The following is an 18,715-nucleotide window of genomic DNA, read 5'->3' as shown; positions in this document are numbered from 1 at the left end:
CAGTATTTCAACTGTGAAATTTTTATTGGGGTTGAAATTCAGATATGCTGGCTTCAAAGTGCACTGTTCTCTCTCGGTGTTACTCTATTTAATATTTTCAGGAGAATTACTAAAAACTCTTATTTCATTTATCTCTGGAGAAAGCTATCTTTGTAAGAAATATTTCAGTTTAGAAATATTTAAGCATATATTTTAAATACATTTAAAAATAATTTCCTTTTAAAATAATTTTGTCCAATTAATACAATTTTATATGGTACTTGAAACACCTGACCGATTTCCATGTTTTAAATATTTCTAAATTAAAAGAATTAAATATGGAAAGAAATATTCTGAGCAAACACAGGCTGCCTCCTCGAAAAGCTGAGACATGTAAATAAGCAACATCAAGAGTCAAAACATGATTTTCACTAAACATTACTTGGTGTGAATAGTGCCCCCACAGAGTTGTTTCAGGATAATTCATTTCTTCTATAATGAGATCCAATGGAGTAAATTTGTAAGCACTGAAGACACATAAATGGCACTGCCAATTACCCAGTGTCATCACAACATACTTCTTCCTTCTGACAAAATAGTGAGTGAAATTACACTAAGCACAGTCTAGGGACATACAGCAACTTCCGAAGAGGTAGTTTGCCTAATCTTGGTAATTACGTCGTAAGTGCATTCCTTCTAACATTTCTGGTTGGAGTTAGACATTCATTTTCCCTTCTGTGTCTTTGAATACTGTGAAAGAAAAATGCTGTGTTTCAGCTTAGAGATATCTGAGTTTCATTGGGAAATCTTTTCCAAAATTTCTAGAAACCTTGGAAATATGTCACTCATAGTGGATTCTCGGCAGAGATCAAACTGAATCTCACTTGACATTTTGTGAGACAGTAGATCTGGAATGCTGAGTTGTTTGAGTAGTATGGTTGGGAGGTCAACTGGTGGTTTATAAAGAGGGATTTCTGGATCCAAAGATACAAATAGAATTTAACTCTAAACACTTAATCATGATAGCACCATATTCCTTTGGGATGCTGACTTTGTTCCTAGCAACAAGTCAGAGGGAGAAAACCCCTAATTGTGACTCAACAACATAGTTTTGACTTCTGACAAAAATCACATGCAGTATTTTTCTAGTGCCAATAGATATGGATTTTAAGAGACTTGCTGTGTGACAGAGGATGAGATGGCTGGATGGCATCACCAACTCAATAGTTGAGAGTTTGAGTGAACTCCAGGAGTTGGTGATGGACAGGGAGGCCTGGCGTGCTGCGATTCATGGGGTCGCAAAGAGTCAGACATGACTGAGTGACTGAACTGAACTGAACTGAGTCCTAAGTGTCACAAGAACCAGTTATGTGATTTAAACCAGGTTATGTCACATCTCTGATCCCAATGACCTTTCTCTGTGACATGAGTTTGAGACTAGCACACACAAAAAATATGATTATCTTCCTTCATGTGAGAAAACACTGAGCTACGTTCATTTTCTGAACATCTCCCTTCATTATTCTCTAGCGTGACAGATTTGGGTGAAAGACTTGGCAACTTACTTTTCAATATGTTGACTCTCTAGCCTTACTGCCTTCAGTAGTTGTTCTTGGTCATAAAATTGATAATGTGCATCATGGAACCTTCACTGAATAAATATTCACTACATGTAAGTAAGTGTTAAGCATTGTGTTGAGTGCTGAGGCTAGAAGAAAATTATGATACAGACTTTGTCCTAAGAACATTACAGAGAAGACAAAATGGGAAATCATTCACTATTCCTGGTGTGCTTACTATGCACCAAGTTGTACAGTTCAGTTAATAGAGGAGCAGAGCAATATATGTTAAAGTTTAGATTTGATTGCCTCCAAATGTGTATGCCAACAATATACTACCACAACAAGGAAAAGAGTTCAGTAAATATTCATGCAGGCTCCTCTGTATTCCAAGCCTTGTTTATACATTGATATATTCCTTAATGCCTTTAATATATAAGCTTATCCCACCAAATTCCCTGAGCCAATCTTAATCAATGCAGGCAGCTTACTCTAGGTCACTGTCCCTTCCAGTGGGCATTTCAGGAGTTATAATATTGCATGTTAATCAAACAATGTAGAAAGTATCACAGGAAATCCTCATTAATGCCCTCATCTCCCTTGCCTAGAAAGGTTCTGAGCATTTGTTTTATCTATGCTAATTCCCTCCTCTATGACAGTGGAATTGACTCTAAAAGAAGAGTCATCATCAGAAGTCTAGACTACTTCCCAAAACAAGCATCTCTATGAAAACCAATACTTTCAGTCATCAGACAGAAGATGTTACCTTCTTCAAACTTGATGCCTGACCTTGGAAGTCCAAAAGCATTCCAGTTTTTTATCTAATGATTATTTTTCTTGGGGCTAATCATAAAGCTGGGCTTTTTCTTGGCCTCAGGCCTTATGATTCTGAATTTCCTCCATTAGCCTCCCTCCACCTAATATCCTGAGAAACTCTCAACCTTTTTTTTTCATTATCACTATTTAAGAATCTTCTCACTAGTAATTTACACTGTGATTACATTAACCTGTTAAAGAAAGAAAGTGAAAGTGAAAATTGCTCTAGTGGTGTCCAACTCTTTGTGACCCCAAGGATTGTAGTCTGCCAGGCTTCTCTGTCTATGGAGTACTCCAGGCCAGAATACTGGAGTGGACAGTCATTCCCTTCTCCATAGGATCTTCCCAATCCAGGGATCAAACCCTGGTCTCCTGCATTGCAGATGGATTCTTTACCATCTGAGCCACTAGGGAATTCCAATCTGCTAAGCAGACCATTTATGCAATAGGTGTGGCTTAAATTAATGCATCTTGCTTAAGCTAAATAAGTGTGATAAGCTTTTACAATGTTTGCGCATTTATTTTTATAGACTGTAACACAAATGACAACACTTTGCTGAAAAGATTCTCTGCCTTTCTTCTACTTAAAATCAACACAGTAGTTTACTGACTACATCTATGGATGCCAAACTCTTCTTTGGCAAATATTTTTTTCTCTCTCATCTTATCTGTTCTGTGATCTGTATGGGCAATGGTTTCCATTACTCTGGAATTAACTTGAAAATGTCTGCATGACTAGGCATTTGAAAGCACACCCTGAGATTTGTAGGATTCCATGTTCTGATGGCTTAAATAGACTTGATTTCTGGGAGCATGCATAGTTTTAATTGATGTATATATTAAATTGTGCAGATGCTGAATTTGTAGGATCAATGAGTGAATGTTCTACATGTCACTACTTGAAAATAGGAACTAGCTTTCTTTTAATGCAATTACATTCAGTAAATACAAAATGTAGTTATTCTTTGAAGTTGCCTTATAATAGAAAAGAGAATACATTGTACAAAAAGCTTATTTATCATAATTTTACAGAAATTGCTAGAATTGAAACAAAATGTATTTTCTCCTCTCATAGCATTTTTAAAAAGTGCTTCATTTTAGGTGTGCTCAATAAGATAATGACTATATTCACTAGAATTCCATAATTAAGAGTAACAACACCAGTCATAATAAGATGTTGAAAATGATGTATCAAATTGCTGAAATGTTAAAATTTGCAGAGCTCCTTATAACATAGGCCTTGTAGTACCTTAGCTAGAAAGCTTGCTGCTTGTCACTTCAGTCATGTCCGACTCTGTGCGACCACATAGATGGCAGCCCATTAGTCTCCTCTGTCCCTTGGATTCTCCAGGCAAGAATACTGGAGTGGGTTGCCATTTCCTTCTCCAATGCATGAAAGTGAAAAGTGAAAGTGAAGTTGCTCAGTCGTGCCCGACTCTTAGCAACCCCATGGACTGCAGCCTACCAGGCTCCTCCGTCCATGGGATTTTCCAGGCAAGAGTACTGGAGTGGGTTGCACTGCCTTCTCCAGCTAGAAATCTTATTATTTACTAATTTTGTGATTTTAGATAATTGCAATCTCTCAGAACTGTTTCCTAACTATATTATAGGTTGATTTTAAGCTACATCAAAGTTAATACAGGCGAAAATGTATATTTTGTTGATAAATTCTTAATAAATATTAATTTGTATTAAAACAAATTTTATCCACAAAGCAACTCTGTAAGGCCCTCACCAACCAAGAAGCTCACCAGGAAAAGAAAAAAAAATCTACATATGGATGTAATCATCATAAGCAGTTGTGATCAATTAGTTCTGTGGTATTTTGAGAAGGACTGGTGATACATATTTTGCTGGAGTAACAGATGATACATGAGAGTAATAGAGAAAGCATTTGGGAAGACTGAGAAGAGAGTCACAACAGCTTTTCTGAAAGACAATTGTTTTCACTGCATAGAATTCGTTGCTATTCAGTCACTAAGTGATGTCTGACTCTTTGCTACCCTGTGGACTGCCACACCAGGTTGCCATTTTCTTCTCCAGGGGATAGTCCTGACCCAGGGATTGAACCCGTGTCTCCAGCATCTCCTGCACTGGCAGACAGATTCTTTACCTGCTGAGCCATCTAGGAATCTATCTACAGAGAATAATCATCTTCAAAAAACTCAGTGATGTTAATGTATAGAAACGCAGCTGACTTTTGAACATTCATTTTGCATCATGCAAATATGCTAAATATATTTATTACTTTTAACTATTTTGTGGAGTCGTCAGGGTCTTCTAATTATAAGGTTCTATAATCTTCAAAAAGTAATAATTTTATATTTTTCTTTCCAATTTGGGTGTCTTTTACTTCTTTTTCTTACCCCATTGTTTTGACTGGGATTTCCAGTGACAAGTTGAATAAAAATGTCAAGAGTGGGCATCCTTGCCTTGTTCCAGACTTAGAGAAAACTTTACTTTTTAAGTATTTACTATGATGATTTATTAATGTGTGGGCTTTGCATATATAGCCTGCATTATGTTAAGGTGAGTTCCTTCTATAATTAATTTCTAGAACATTTTTTTAATCATAAAAGGGTACTGAGTCTTGCCAAAATGCTTTTTCTTGTATCTATGCTAAGTCACTTCAGTGGTGTCCAACCCTGTGCAACCCCGTAGATGGCAGCCCACCAGGCTCGGCCGTCCCTGGGATTCTCCAGGCAAGGACACTGGAGTGGGTTGCCATTTCCTTCTCCAATGCATGAAAGTGAAAAGCGAAAGTGAAGTTGCTCAGTCGTGTCCAACCCTCAGCAACCCCATGGACTGCGACCTACCAGGGTCCTTCGTCCATGGGATTTTCCAGGCAAGAGTACTGGAGTGAGGTGCCACTGCCTTCTCTGTTTCTTGTATCTACCAATATGATATTATCATTTTTTTATTTTACATTCTGTTAATGTGGTGCATCACCTTCATTTATTTGTTATGTTGAACCATTCTTGTATTCCAGGGACAATTCTATTTGGTCATGGTGTATGACCCTTCTAATAATCTGGTGATCTCAGGTTTTCAATATTTCATTAGGATTTTTGGGTCTATGCTCATCTGGGAGACTGCCTATAATTTTCTTTGGTGCTTTTGTCTGGTTGCTGTGTCATGGTGATGCTTGCCTCACAGAAAAACTTTGGAAGTTTTCCCTCTTCTTGTATATTTTGGAAGAATTTATGAAGAATTGAATTATGTTCAAAAGGAAATTAAGGAAACATTACCATTTACAATTGTAGTAAATAAATTACTTAGGAATAAATTTACCTAAAAAGGAAAACACTTATGCAACGAAAACAATAAAACACTGATGAAAGAAATTATATAGCAGACACAAATATATGCAAAGGTACTATGTGTTAATGGATCAGAGTTATTAACATTGTCAACATATCCATACTACCCAAAGTGACCTATAGATAAAATGAAATCTGTATAAAAAGCCTAATGGCATTTTTTATAGAAATAACAACCAAAATAAAGATCCTCAAATTCTTATACCTCACAAAAGACTGAATAGCCAAAGTACTTTTGTGCAAGAAAATATACCTAGAGGCATCGCACTCCCTCATTCCAACATCTATTAGAAAACTATAGTAAAGTAGGCTTCCAAGATGGCTCAGTGGTAAAGAATCCGCCTGAAATGCAGGAGATGCATGAGACACAGGTTCAGTCCCTGGGTTAGGAAGATGCCCTGGAGGAGGAAATAGGAAACCACTTCAGTATTCTTGCCCCCCCAAAATCCCAAGGACAGAGGAGCCTGGTAGCTACAGTCCATGAGGCTGCACAGAGTCGGACACGACTGAGAAAATGAGCATGCAGACACAATACGGTACCAGCGTACAAGAGCTATATGGACAACAGAACAGCACGTATAGAGAGGCCAAAAATAAACCTACACATACTCAATCAGCTGATCTTTGACAAGGGCACCGGAATACAAAATAGGGAAAGTTTTATTCAGTAAGTAAATGCTTCTTCAATAAATGGTGTTGGGAAAACTAGCTACACACATGCTCAAGAAAGAAATTGGACTCATCTCACAACACACAAAAAATCAACTCAAATGGGGTAAGGACTTAAAATAAGACTCAAAGCATAAAACTTCTAGAGGGAAAGAGCTTCTGGATACTGGCCTGGTCAATAATTTTTTGAATACCAAAAGGGAAAGGAGGTAAATGGGACTAACCTAAACTAAAAAATTCCTTCATAGCAAAGGAAATAGTCTACAGAGTGAAAATGCAAACTATAGAATGGGAGAAATATTTGCAAACCATATTTATGAGCTGGATATATATTTTGTCAAGACTTACAATTGGCTAATGCATATATGAAAAGGTGCTTAAGATCACTGATTATCAGTATGATGAAAATCAAAACCACAATGAATTAGTACTTTCACACCTATTAGGACAGGTATTATGAAAAGAGAAAAAATTACTGGTGAGGATGTAGAGAAAAGGGAATACTAGCATACTGTTGCTGGGAATGTAAATTAGTGCAGCCCCTGTGGAAAACAATATGTAGGTTTCACAAAAAACGAATAACAGAACCACCATATGATGTAGTAATCCCACTTCAAGGAATGTACCTGAGGGAATTACAATCAGGGTCCTGAAGAGAAAACTGCACTCCCACTTTAACTGCAATATCCATAGTAGCCAAGATATGGTGGCATCATAAAGGTCCATCGATTGATGAATGAATAGAGAAAGTATAATACATACATACAGTGGAATATTATTCAAGCTAAAAAAGGAAGATAATTCTATTTTCAACAATATGTGTGAAACTCGAGGACAATACGCTAAGTGAAGTAAGCTAGACACAATAGGTTTACCTCAAAATACGACTTACGATATATAAAATAAAACATGCAAAATACCATTTATGGATCTAAAACAGTGAAACTCTTGGAATCAGAGCATTGAATACAAATAATAAAGTAGTTGTTAGGGGCTGAGGAGAAGGGAAAATGGAGAGATATTAGTCAAAGATTTAAGTTGCAGTTATACAAGATGATTAAGTTCTAGAGATTTACTCCACAGCAGAGTGTATCTAGTTAACAATAATGTATTGTATACTTAACATTTTGCAAAGAGAGTAAATCTTAGGTGCTTTTACAATAAAATAATAATAGTAACAAATAAGAGAGCAGGAAGAATCTTTTGGAGGCAGGAAACAGACTTTGGGCAAAAACTATGGTGATGTTACACAGATATATATGTATTTCCAATCTCAAATTGGACAGATTAGTGCAGCTTTTGCATATTAAAAAAAAATAATAATAATAAGCCAAAAGAAAAGACTTGGAATAGAAAACAGGAGACCTGTGATGGAAGACAGACCCAAAGCTTCAAAACAACAGATAAAAATAGGAATTCTTTGATGAAAAAAAATGTTTAAGTGTACAATTTCACCCTTATTATAGCTTACTTTATTCTTTCTATTGTCTTCATTCTTATTTTTCTGCAATGACTTTTATTTCAACACTTGAATATGTATGATATTAGTTTTTTAAGAATAAAGCCTGTTGAATTTATAATCATTTTATTTAATGATTTTATACAGTCACTGTTCATTCATTTTCTGTTAATATTGTCTCATACTTTAAATCTGTAATTACATCCATAGCCCTAAGTTTTCATCCAATCTCTCAACATTTATTCCTATGTAGTACAGCTCTTATCCTCAACTTTCAACTGAAGTTATTGTAATAAATTATCCCGGACTTACTTCCTACAATACTCACTGGAATTATCTCATGTTTTTTAAGTTAATCTAATAATTTGTAGAGTATCTCTTCACTGCTGCTCCAGCAAAGCACAGCCGCTGATTCTTACCGTGGACAAAGGGTATCTCCTCACTGCCACCCTTCCTGGCCTTCAACGTGGGATGGCTCCTCTAGGCCCTCCTGTGCCCTCACAGCCACCTCTCCTTGGTGTGGGGTGGCTCCTCCCGGCCGCCGCGACCTTGGACGCGAGGTGGCTCCTCTCAGCCGCTGCCCTTGGCCTCGGATGCGGGGTAGCTCCTCCCGGCCGCTGCCCCTGATCTCAGAAGTTGGGTAACTCCTTTCAGCCATTCCTGCACCATCGCAGCCTCGGACGTGGGGTGACTCCTCTTGGCCGCCGCCCTTTGGGCATGGGGTATTCCCGGCTTCGGCCCCTGACCTCGGACGTGGGGTAGCTCCTCTCGGCCATGCTTAGTGCACCAGTCGCAGCAAATTTGGAAAACTCGGCAGTGGCCACAGGACTGGAAAGTCAGTTTTCATTCCAATCCCAAAGAAAGGCAATTAATTACAAAGAATGCTCAAACTAGCACACAATTGCACTCATCTCACCCACTAGTAAAGTAATGCTCAAAATTCTCCAAGCCAGGCTTCAGCAATACGTGAACCATGAACTCCCTGATGTTCAAGCTGGTTTTAGAAAAGGCAGAGGAACCAGGGATCAAATTGCCAACATCTGCTGGCTCATCGAAAAAGCAAGAGAGTTCCAGAAAAACATCTATTTCTGCTTTATTGACTATGCCAAAGCCTTTGACTGTGTGGATCACAACCAACTGGGGAAAATTCTGAAAGGGATGGGAATACCAGATCACCTGACCTGCCTCTTGAGAAATCTGTATGCAGGTCAGGAAGCAACAGTTAGAACTGGACATGGAACAACAGACTGGTTTCAAATAAGAAAAGGAGTACATCAAGGCTGTATATTGTCACCCTGCTTATTTAACTTATATGCAGAGAACATCATGAGAAACGCTGGACAGGAGGAAACACAAGCTGGAATCAAGATTGCTGGGAGAAATATCAATAACCTCAGATATGCAGATGACACCACCCTTATGGCAGAAAGTGAAGAGGAACTAAAAAGCCTCTTGATGAAAGTGAAAGAGGAGAGTGAAAAAGTTGGCTTAAAGCTCAACATTCAGAAAACGAAGATCATGGCATCCGGTCCCATCACTTCATGGGAAATAGATGGGGAAACAGTGGAAACAGTGTCAGACTTTATTTTGGGGGCTCCAAGATCACTGCAGACGGTGACTGCAGCCAAGAAATTAAAAGATGCTTACTCCTTGGAAGAAAAGTTATGGCCAACCTAGATAGCATATTCAAAACCAGAGACATTACTTTGCCGACTAAGGTCTGTCTAGTCAAGGCTATGGTTTTTCCTGTGGTCATGTATGGATGTGAGAGTTGGACTGTGAAGAAGGCTGAGCGCTGAAGAATTGATGCTTTTGAGCTGTGGTGTTGGAGAAGACTCTTGAGAGTCCCTTGGACTGCAAGGAGATCCAACCAGTCCATTCTGAAGGAGATCAGCCCTGGGATTTCTTTGGAAGGAATGATGCTAAAGCTGAAACTCCAGTACTTTGGCCACCTCATGCAAATAGTTGACTCATTGGAAAAGACTCTGATGCTGGGAGGGATTGGGGGCAGTAGGAGAAAGGGACGACTGAGGATGAGATGCCTGGATGGCATCACAGACTCGATGGACATGAGTCTGAGTGAACTGCAGGAGATGGTGATGAACAGGGAGGCCTGGCGTGCTGCGATTCATGGGGTCACAGAGTCGGACACGACTGAGAGACTGAACTGAACTGAACTGAATGGCTGATTCATGTTAAGGTTTGACAGAAAACAGCCAAATTCTGTAAAGCAAGCATTCTTCAATAAAAAATAAATATATATATATTTTAAAGTACTGATGAATATTGTCCAAATTCAGATGAAGAAAAGGTTTCCATGCAGCTTGAGCTATAGGAAAGACCACATCAATGATAGTACATTTTTGCTGGGCCTTCTAAGAAAGAAAAAAAGTGAAGTCAATCAATCATGTCCAACTCTTTGTGACCCAATGGAATGTAGCCTACCAGGCTCCTCCATCCATGGGATTTCCAAGCAAGAATACCAGAGTGGACTGTGATTTCCTCCAGGAGATCTTCCTGACCCAGGGACTGAACCCGAGTCTCCCACATTGTAGGCAGACACTTTACCGTCTGAGCCATCAGGGAAGTCCGGACCTTCTAAATCACTATATGTTTTACAGAACATGAGGGTAAAATATAAATATATACACGTTTCCACTTATTTCTCTTACACAAATTTACATTCTTCTAGACTTTCCAAAGAGTAACTAACGATAAATAAAATTTCCACCGCTTTTAAGACTTCCAATGTATGTACCTGGGGTCATATATTGATCCAAAGTCTATAAGAAGTTGGAAAACTTCAAGGGGCCAAATTGTTTGCTAATCCCTATCACTATTATTGTTACTGTCAATATTCATTCCTTTACTCTAAGCTGTCTTTATGTGAACATCCACTGATATCCGTAGAAACTATGGGGCAGGTCCCTTACAGAGATCTGTGGATCACAGAGTCACATAACTTTTGAGGAGATGCTTCTGAGAATGTTTCATATCTTCAGTCACTTGCAGAAGCCCTCACTGACCAAAAACACCAAATATCTCAGTCTCTAGAAATACGAGATCACTTAATATGGCTTTATTTATTTGACATCTTCTTCAAGAACAACAACGAAAACAAAACTACAACAGCCTACTGGGGAAGAATGCTAAATATTTAGAAATTTCTGACTTTGATACTAAAATATACAGACTAATAAATACCATCCATGTTTCCTCCACTTCCACATGATGAACTACAACTTAAAACTGATCTTAATCACTTCTTTAAAAAGGGAATAAAAAATATCAACAGCAGCAAAACTAAATTTAAACTATTTTGATAGACTTTCCTGATGTATCAATAATTTTAATTTTTCCATCACTAGAAATTTTCAGAAGGTATTCTAGGTAACATTGCTAAAATAAATGGTTCAGTTCAGTTCAGTTGCTCAGTCGTGTCCGACTCTGCAACCCCATGAATTGCAGCACACCAGGCCTCCCTGTCCATCACCAACTCCGGGAGTTCATTCAGACTCATGTGCATCGAGTCCGTGATGCCATCCAGCCATCACATCCTCCGTCATCCCCTTCTCCACCTGCCCCCAATCCCTCCCAGCATCAGAGTCTTTTCCAATGAGTCAATTCTTCTCATGAGGTGGCCAAAGTACAGGAGCTTCAGCTTTAGCCTCATTTCTTCCAAAGAAATCCCAGGGTTGATCTCCTTCAGAATGGACTGGTTGGAACTCCTTGCAGTCCAAGGGACTCTCAAGAGTCTTCTCCAACACCACAGCTCAAAAGTATCAGTTCTTCGGTGCTCAGCCTTCTTCACAGTCCAACTCTCACATCCATACATGACCACAGGAAAAACCATAGCCTTGACTAGATGGACATTAGTCAGTAAAGTAATGTCTCTGCTTTTGAATATACTATCTAGGTTGTTCATAACTTTTCTTCCAAGGAGTGAGCGTCTTTTAATTTCTTGGCTGCAGTCACCATCTGCAGTGATTTTGGAGCCCAGAAAAATAAAGTCTGACACTCTTTCTACTGTTTCCCCATCTATTTCCCGTGAAGTGATGGGACCAGATGCCATGATCTTCGTTTTCTGAATGTTGAGCTTTAAGCCAACTTTTTCACTCTCCTCTTTCACTTTCATCAAGAGGCTTTTTAGTTCCTCTTCACTTTCTGCCATAAGGGTGGTGTCATCTGCATATCTGAGGTTATTGATATTTCTCCCAGCAATCTTGATTCCAGCTTGTGTTTCCTCCTGTCCAGCGTTTCTCATGATGTTCTCTGCATATAAGTTAAATAAGCAGGGTGACAATATACAGCCTTGACGTACTCCTTTTCCTATTTGAAACCAGTCTGTTGTTCCATGTCCAGTTCTAACTGTTGCTTCCTGACCTGCATACAGATTTCTCAAGAGGCAGGTCAGGTGATCTGGTATTCCCATCCCTTTCAGAATTTTCCCCAGTTGGTTGTGATCCACACAGTCAAAGGCTTTGGCATAGTCAATAAAGCAGAAATAGATGTTTTTCTGGAACTCTCTTGCTTTTTCGATGAGCCAGCAGATGTTGGCAATTTGATCCCTGGTTCCTCTGCCTTTTCTAAAACCAGCTTGAACGTCAGGGAGTTCACAGTTCACGTATTGCTGAAGCCTGGCTTGGAGAATTTTGAGCATTACTTTACTAGCATGTGAAATGAGTGCAGTTGTGCAGTAGTTTGAGCATTCTTTTGCATTTCCTTTCTTTGGGATTGTAATGAAAACTGACCTTTTCCAGTCCTGTGGCCACTGCTGAGTTTTCAAATTTGCTGGCATATTGAGTGCAGCAGTTTCACAGCATCATCTTTCGGGATTTGAAACAGCTCAACTGGAATTCCATCACCTCCATTAGCTTTGTTCATAGTGATGCTGTCTAAGGCCCACTTGACTTCACATTCCAAGATGTCTGGCTCTAGATTAATGATCACATCATCATGATTATCTGGGTTAAAACTTCATTGTTTTAAAACTGGAAACAACTGTGCAACTTGTGGAAGATCTTTGTTTTTTATTCATTTTTGGATGTAATATTAAACCTAATCCCCAGCTGAATGATAGAATACAGTACATAATTGTTTCTTATATTCAACCATTTTATTAGAGTATTGTTATATACAGAAGAATCATGAACACACCCTAGCAATAGCTAGGAAGGCTAAAGATATTCACAAGCACATTAAGTTGAAATTATAGAGAATATTACTACTCATCTAGTACTCCTGAGCTGCTATGTCTGATAAATATAATTTCATCACAATACAACTCAGAAAGATACTACAGATATAAAGCCAGAATTATTCAAGCTATATTTCACTTTTCCAATGTTCTACAATATATAAATAACAGTTGATAAGATACAGGATTATCATTTTTTAAAATCCTCAAACAGCAATTTAAAAATCTCCTTTTAACCTACATGTGCTATACATCTATGTTCCTCATGTAGATGACAAAATAATAAATTGTTACCCAGTTTTTCAGTACATGCATTAAGTTACAGGATTATAGAATAAAATATGGAATAGTTAAACTGGAAGAAAAAAAAAAGAGAGAGTTCTGCTCTGGGTGTTTTTCCTTCTTTCTTTGTTCCAGAAGCCACTTGACAAGTCTGCCAACATGTTAACCTTTCTTCTTCTCCCCAGAGTTTCTAGTAATAGAACAAATGTGCTGCTTCCTGTACAAAATGAGCAGTGTGCTTGTAGGCTGAGATGGGGCTTGCATTTCCCCACCAGCATGATTAGCCTTGACTGCTTGGATCCACACTTGAGTTTGGAAAACATACACAATCCTAAATCACTTTTCTTTCTGAAATGCAATGTAAAAAGGGAAGTGGACAGAACATGTGTGTGTGTGTACAATGAATTAAGCTTATCAAAATTATTTTTACCATCTCATGTGAGCATTGCAAAATCACTGCCAGTGGGAGCTTCAGAAGACCCTTAGGAAATCTCTGTCATTTACAACATAACAATAACCCTTATTTCACCTGTGAAGACTGAGATTGCAGTCATTTATTCTCCATTCATCCCTTAGGTCCACATCCCATCTATCCGGATACTAAAATACACTTCTGGAGACTGTATATGGACCATAGCAATCAGACCCTGTTATCCTGTGACTTCTCATTCAGTTTGGCCAGATAGAGATGCTGACAGGAGATCAAAGAGGGGGAAGAGAATCAACCTAAGATGTATGTTTTTCCCATCATTCTTTTTCTGAAGTGGCTCTGACGGAACCACTGTTTACTTCCATGAAACTAGATTCTACATGGGAACGCCACTTGCCTGATCCCAGACCTCGCCCAGTCTTCAATATCACCTTTAAAAAGGCAAAACATAGGCTCAAATGTACTACTGCTAACACCAGGCAGCCTCGAATCCTTAATTGATTCTTTAAATCTAGCTCACATGTCTATCAAAGGTCCCTTTGCCACAAATAACTCTTAAAAAAAAAATCACAGCTCAGTACACTGTCTGAATTTTCTGTGGATTAGACAGAAACAATATTATAAGAATGAAGGTTTTACCCCAGAATAAAATGAATTCAAGTTGTGACAAAAGAAAATTATGAATTATTCTAAACAGAAAAATCAACAACAACAAAAAACCTTTATATTTCTGCATCTTCAGTCCAAAGAAATTATGTATTGACTATTTTGTGATACTTCTTTTAGGAAATAGAGGATGCCATCTTTCAATTACCCAAGTAAGAAAAAAGAAAATGGAATCAGATATTATGACTGTCAATCACCTAGATGAGTGGTTTTTCAAATAATATATTTGAATAGTAGGTTATAATATTATATTTAGTGCACTGTTAAATCCAAATGATCAGTCAAGATCAGCAATTTTTAAAAGGTACACTAAGTTAAACAAGTCAGAGATTTAATTAAAATAAAAATGATCACAATGAGTTGCACATAGTAAGGTTGTTTTTTCATGAATTTGTCACACTGTAAAGCATAGTTCTTACCTTGAGTTACATTTTTAAAAGCTTGAAAATTTGTTTAATGAAACAGTATCCTTTCTTCCTCTGGAAGCATTTACAAGGCTAGGTCTACAAAGGTCCATTCTATACAGACTACAATATATCTATGTCTTCCAAGATTGAAAGAATCATCATTCTTCAGGATTTTGACACAAAATAAAGAAAACAGCTAAGGGCTGGGATAGCACTGTGAGAAAGAGCTCATTTTTACTCAATGTATCTTGTGTAGAATATAAATGAGATTTTGTTTTTCAAAGTTCTGAATGTTTTGCTTGGTGCTTAATAGAGATATATGTGTGCACTACAACAATGCATATATATTTGTGCATATACTCCCCATATAAATAGTAAGCATTAGATTTAAGGTCTGGAAAATACAGAAGATTCCTCAGATCACAAGCTAGGATGAACTGTCAAGTATAGGAAATAGTATTCATGTTTTAGAGAAAGAAGAATTTAGGTTTACTGGGATAATGTAATACTGACATCAAAAAAGTCAATATTAATGCTATTGATATTTAAGTGGAGGTAAAACCTAATGATTTATAGTACAGGTCCCTGGGGCTGACTTTCTGGGTTTATAGCTTGTGGTAACCAAAGCTATCCCAAAGAAAAAGAAATGCAAGATATCAAAATGATTGTCTGAGGAGCCCTTACAAATAGCTCAGAAAAGAAGAGAAGTGAAAGCAAAGAAAAAATGGAAAGATATATCCAACTGAATGCAGAGTTCCAGAATAGTAAGGAGAGATAAGAAAGGCTTCTTAACTGAACAGTGCAAAGAAATAGACAAAAACAATAGAATGAGAAAAACTAGAGACCTCTTCAAGAAAACTGGAGATACAGAGGGAACATTTGATGCAAAGATGGGCACAGAAAAGGCCAGAAACTGCAAGGGCCTAAAAGAAGAAAAGATTAAGAAGAGGTGGCAAGAATACACAGACCATTACAAAAACGGTGTTAGTGACCCAGATAACCACGATGGCATGATCACTCACCTAGAGTCAGACATCCTGGAGTGCAAAGTCAAGTGGACCTTAGGAAGCATCATTATAAGAAAGCTAGTGGAGGTGACAGAATTGCAGCTGAGCTATTTCAGATCCTAAAAGATGATGCTGTTAAAGTACTACACTCAAATGCCAGCAAATTTGGAAAACTCAGCAATGACCACAGCACCAGAAAAGGTTGGCTTTCATTCCGATACCAAAGAAAGGCAATACCAAAGAATGTTCAAACTACTGTACAATTGCACTCATGTCACATGCTAGCAAAACAATGCTTAAAATCCTTCAAGCTAGGGTCAACAGTACATAAAGTGAGAACTTCCTGATGTGCAAGTTGGATTTAGAAAAGGCAGAGGAACCAGAGATCAAATTGCCAAAATCCGCTGGATTACAGAAAAAGCAAGGGAATTTCAGAAAAACATCTACTTCTGCTTCATCAGCTAAGTGTAAGCTTTTAATTATGTGGATCACAACAAACTGGAAAATTCTTAAAAAGATGAGAATTGTTAAAGAGATGAACCTGCTTCCTAAGAGCCATGTATGCATGTCAGGAAGCAACAATTGGAATCAGATATGGAACAATGGACTTGTTCAAAATTGGTAAAGGAGTACATCAAGGCTGTATGTTGTCACCATGCTTATTTAACTAATATACAAAGTACGTCATATGAAATACTGGGCTTTATAAATCACAGGCTGGAAGCAAGACTGTAAGGAGAAATACCAACAATCTCAGATAGGCAGAGGATACACCTCTAATGGCAGAAAGTGAAGAGGAACTAAAGAGCCTTGTGATGAAGGAGAAAGAGGAGAGTGAAAAGGCTATCTTACAACTCAACATTCAAAAAACCAAGATCATGGCATCCGGTCACATCACTTCATGGCAAACAGATGGGGTAAAAATACAAACAGTAACAGAACAGTTTATTCTCTTGGGCTCTAAAATCACTGTGGATAGCGGCTGCAATGACAAAATTAAAAGACACTTGCTACTTGGAAGAAAAGCAATGACAAACCTAGGTAGCATATTAAAAAGCAGAGACATCACTTTGCCAACAAAGGTCCACATAGTCACCGCTATGGTTTTTCCAGTTGTCATGTGAGGATGTGAGAGTTGGACCATTAAGAAGGCTGAGTACTGAAGAACTGATGTGTCTGCATTGTGGTGCTGGAGAAGACTCCTGAGAGTCCTTTGGACTGCAAGGAGATCCAACAAATCCATACCAAAAGAAATCAACCCTGAATATTCATTGGAAGGACTGATGCTGAAGCTGAAGCTCCAGGATTTTGGCCACCTAATGTGAAGAGCCAACTCATTGGAAAAGACCCTGATGCTGGGAAAGATTGAGGGCAGGAGATGAAGGGGGCAACAGAGGATGAGATGGTTGGATGGCCTCACTGACTCAATGAAAATGAGTTTTATCAAACTTCAGGAAATAGTGAAGAAAATGGAAACCTGATGTGCTAGAGTCCATGAGGTTACAAAGAGTCGAACACAACTTAGTGACTGAAGAACAACCACAGCAGCCTTGCTTTGCCATAGTTTAGTTATGTCATTATATACAAATGTTTAATCTCTTAACCCATCAGTTTTTTTGTTCTTAAAATGGAGACAATAAGAAGATCTAAGACTTGACTGTCCTGAGAATCACATATGTTAAATTAGTAAGTACTTAGATAGTGCCATATATAATATCAATAAAAGTTAGCTACTATTCTCTCTAGTTTTCTTTCTTTTTACTCAAAGTTGCCATTCCTTGGTTCTTTCCTGTATGATAACATTGGCTTATAATGTTATATTCTTATATTCTTGTCATAAGAGAACTGTAATATTCCATCTCTAAAATATCAGGGAATATGGTAATTCTTCTAAGCTATTCAGAGAATTTTAAACTATTCCATCAATTTTCATAGGAAATTTTAGAAAACTATGCATAGTATATTAACCAGGCAGAATGATATGGTTCAAATAGCATTGTATTAGAAATTGCACCTGATTTCAGTTCTAAGTTAGCAACTTATTACATCCCCCTGGTAAGTTACTTAATTCCTCTGGATCTTGATATTCATCTGTAGAATAGAATTGTAGAACTACATAATATGTATCTAAGTTACTTTTCTTTAAGTCTCTGATTTAGGATAATAATTGTGAGTATAGTTTATTAGTACTACTAAAGTATTCTCTCAGGAACTATTCAGAATAGTACCGATTTTTTTCTTCACAATAAAAAATCTTTTGATAAAGTAAAACTTTTCTCTCCCCATGGTATAAATATATTATATTACTTTTCACTGCCTCATTATGATTGCATTTAGTTTCATCAAATAAAATGATTATGTGTAAGAATTTATTATCACTAAGAGCATATCCTTTACTTACAAGTTATATAACTTTGGAGAAACTGCTTAAACCACTTAAGTCTTTGCTTTCTTTTTTATACAAAAGAGGTATTAAAACAGTAGTTATTTCACTTTTTAAGAAATGATTTATTATACAACACTTCACTGACTGAACTCTAGCTATAGACAAGCATTTTTCTATGTGCTCCTGGAATGCAAAACATGCCTGACAAACGTAATGCCCTCATGAAACTTGCTTTCAGGGGGAAAAAAACAGCAAACAAAAATAAATGTGATATCAGTGGATAGTAAATAAGGTGAAAATATAAAGTAATGTAAACATTTAGAAAGTGATGGATAGAAAATAAGGGTGGGATGGGAGCTATTTTAGATTGAATAATTAACACAAGTTGATACATACTCCAAAGTCTCAAAGACTTGACATTGTTCAAACTTACATGCTGCTTGTGTCTTAATCTCTTTTGGGTCAGGCTTTTCTCACAGGCATCTCTGCATTAAGTGCGGCTCAGATATTCAAGTTTTCTTCCTATTGAAGAACATCC

At 37.6% G+C, this 18,715-nt stretch overlaps 1 non-coding gene across 1 annotated transcript; it reads right to left on the bottom strand.

Annotated features, from left to right (window-relative positions):
* Positions 1 to 2,052: 2,052 nt before the first annotated feature.
* On the bottom strand, positions 2,053 to 2,129 carry LOC128052890 (small nucleolar RNA SNORD34). Its single transcript, XR_008199852.1, has one exon. It is a non-coding gene; the product is annotated as a small nucleolar RNA SNORD34 (small nucleolar RNA).
* Positions 2,130 to 18,715: the final 16,586 nt, after the last annotated feature.

This window comes from Budorcas taxicolor, chromosome 8 (assembly GCF_023091745.1).
Source record: "Budorcas taxicolor isolate Tak-1 chromosome 8, Takin1.1, whole genome shotgun sequence".
NCBI classification, from domain to species: Eukaryota; Metazoa; Chordata; class Mammalia; order Artiodactyla; family Bovidae; genus Budorcas; species Budorcas taxicolor.
The sequence above is the reverse complement of the archived record's forward strand: the minus strand, read 5'-3'. Positions and strand labels throughout refer to the sequence as shown.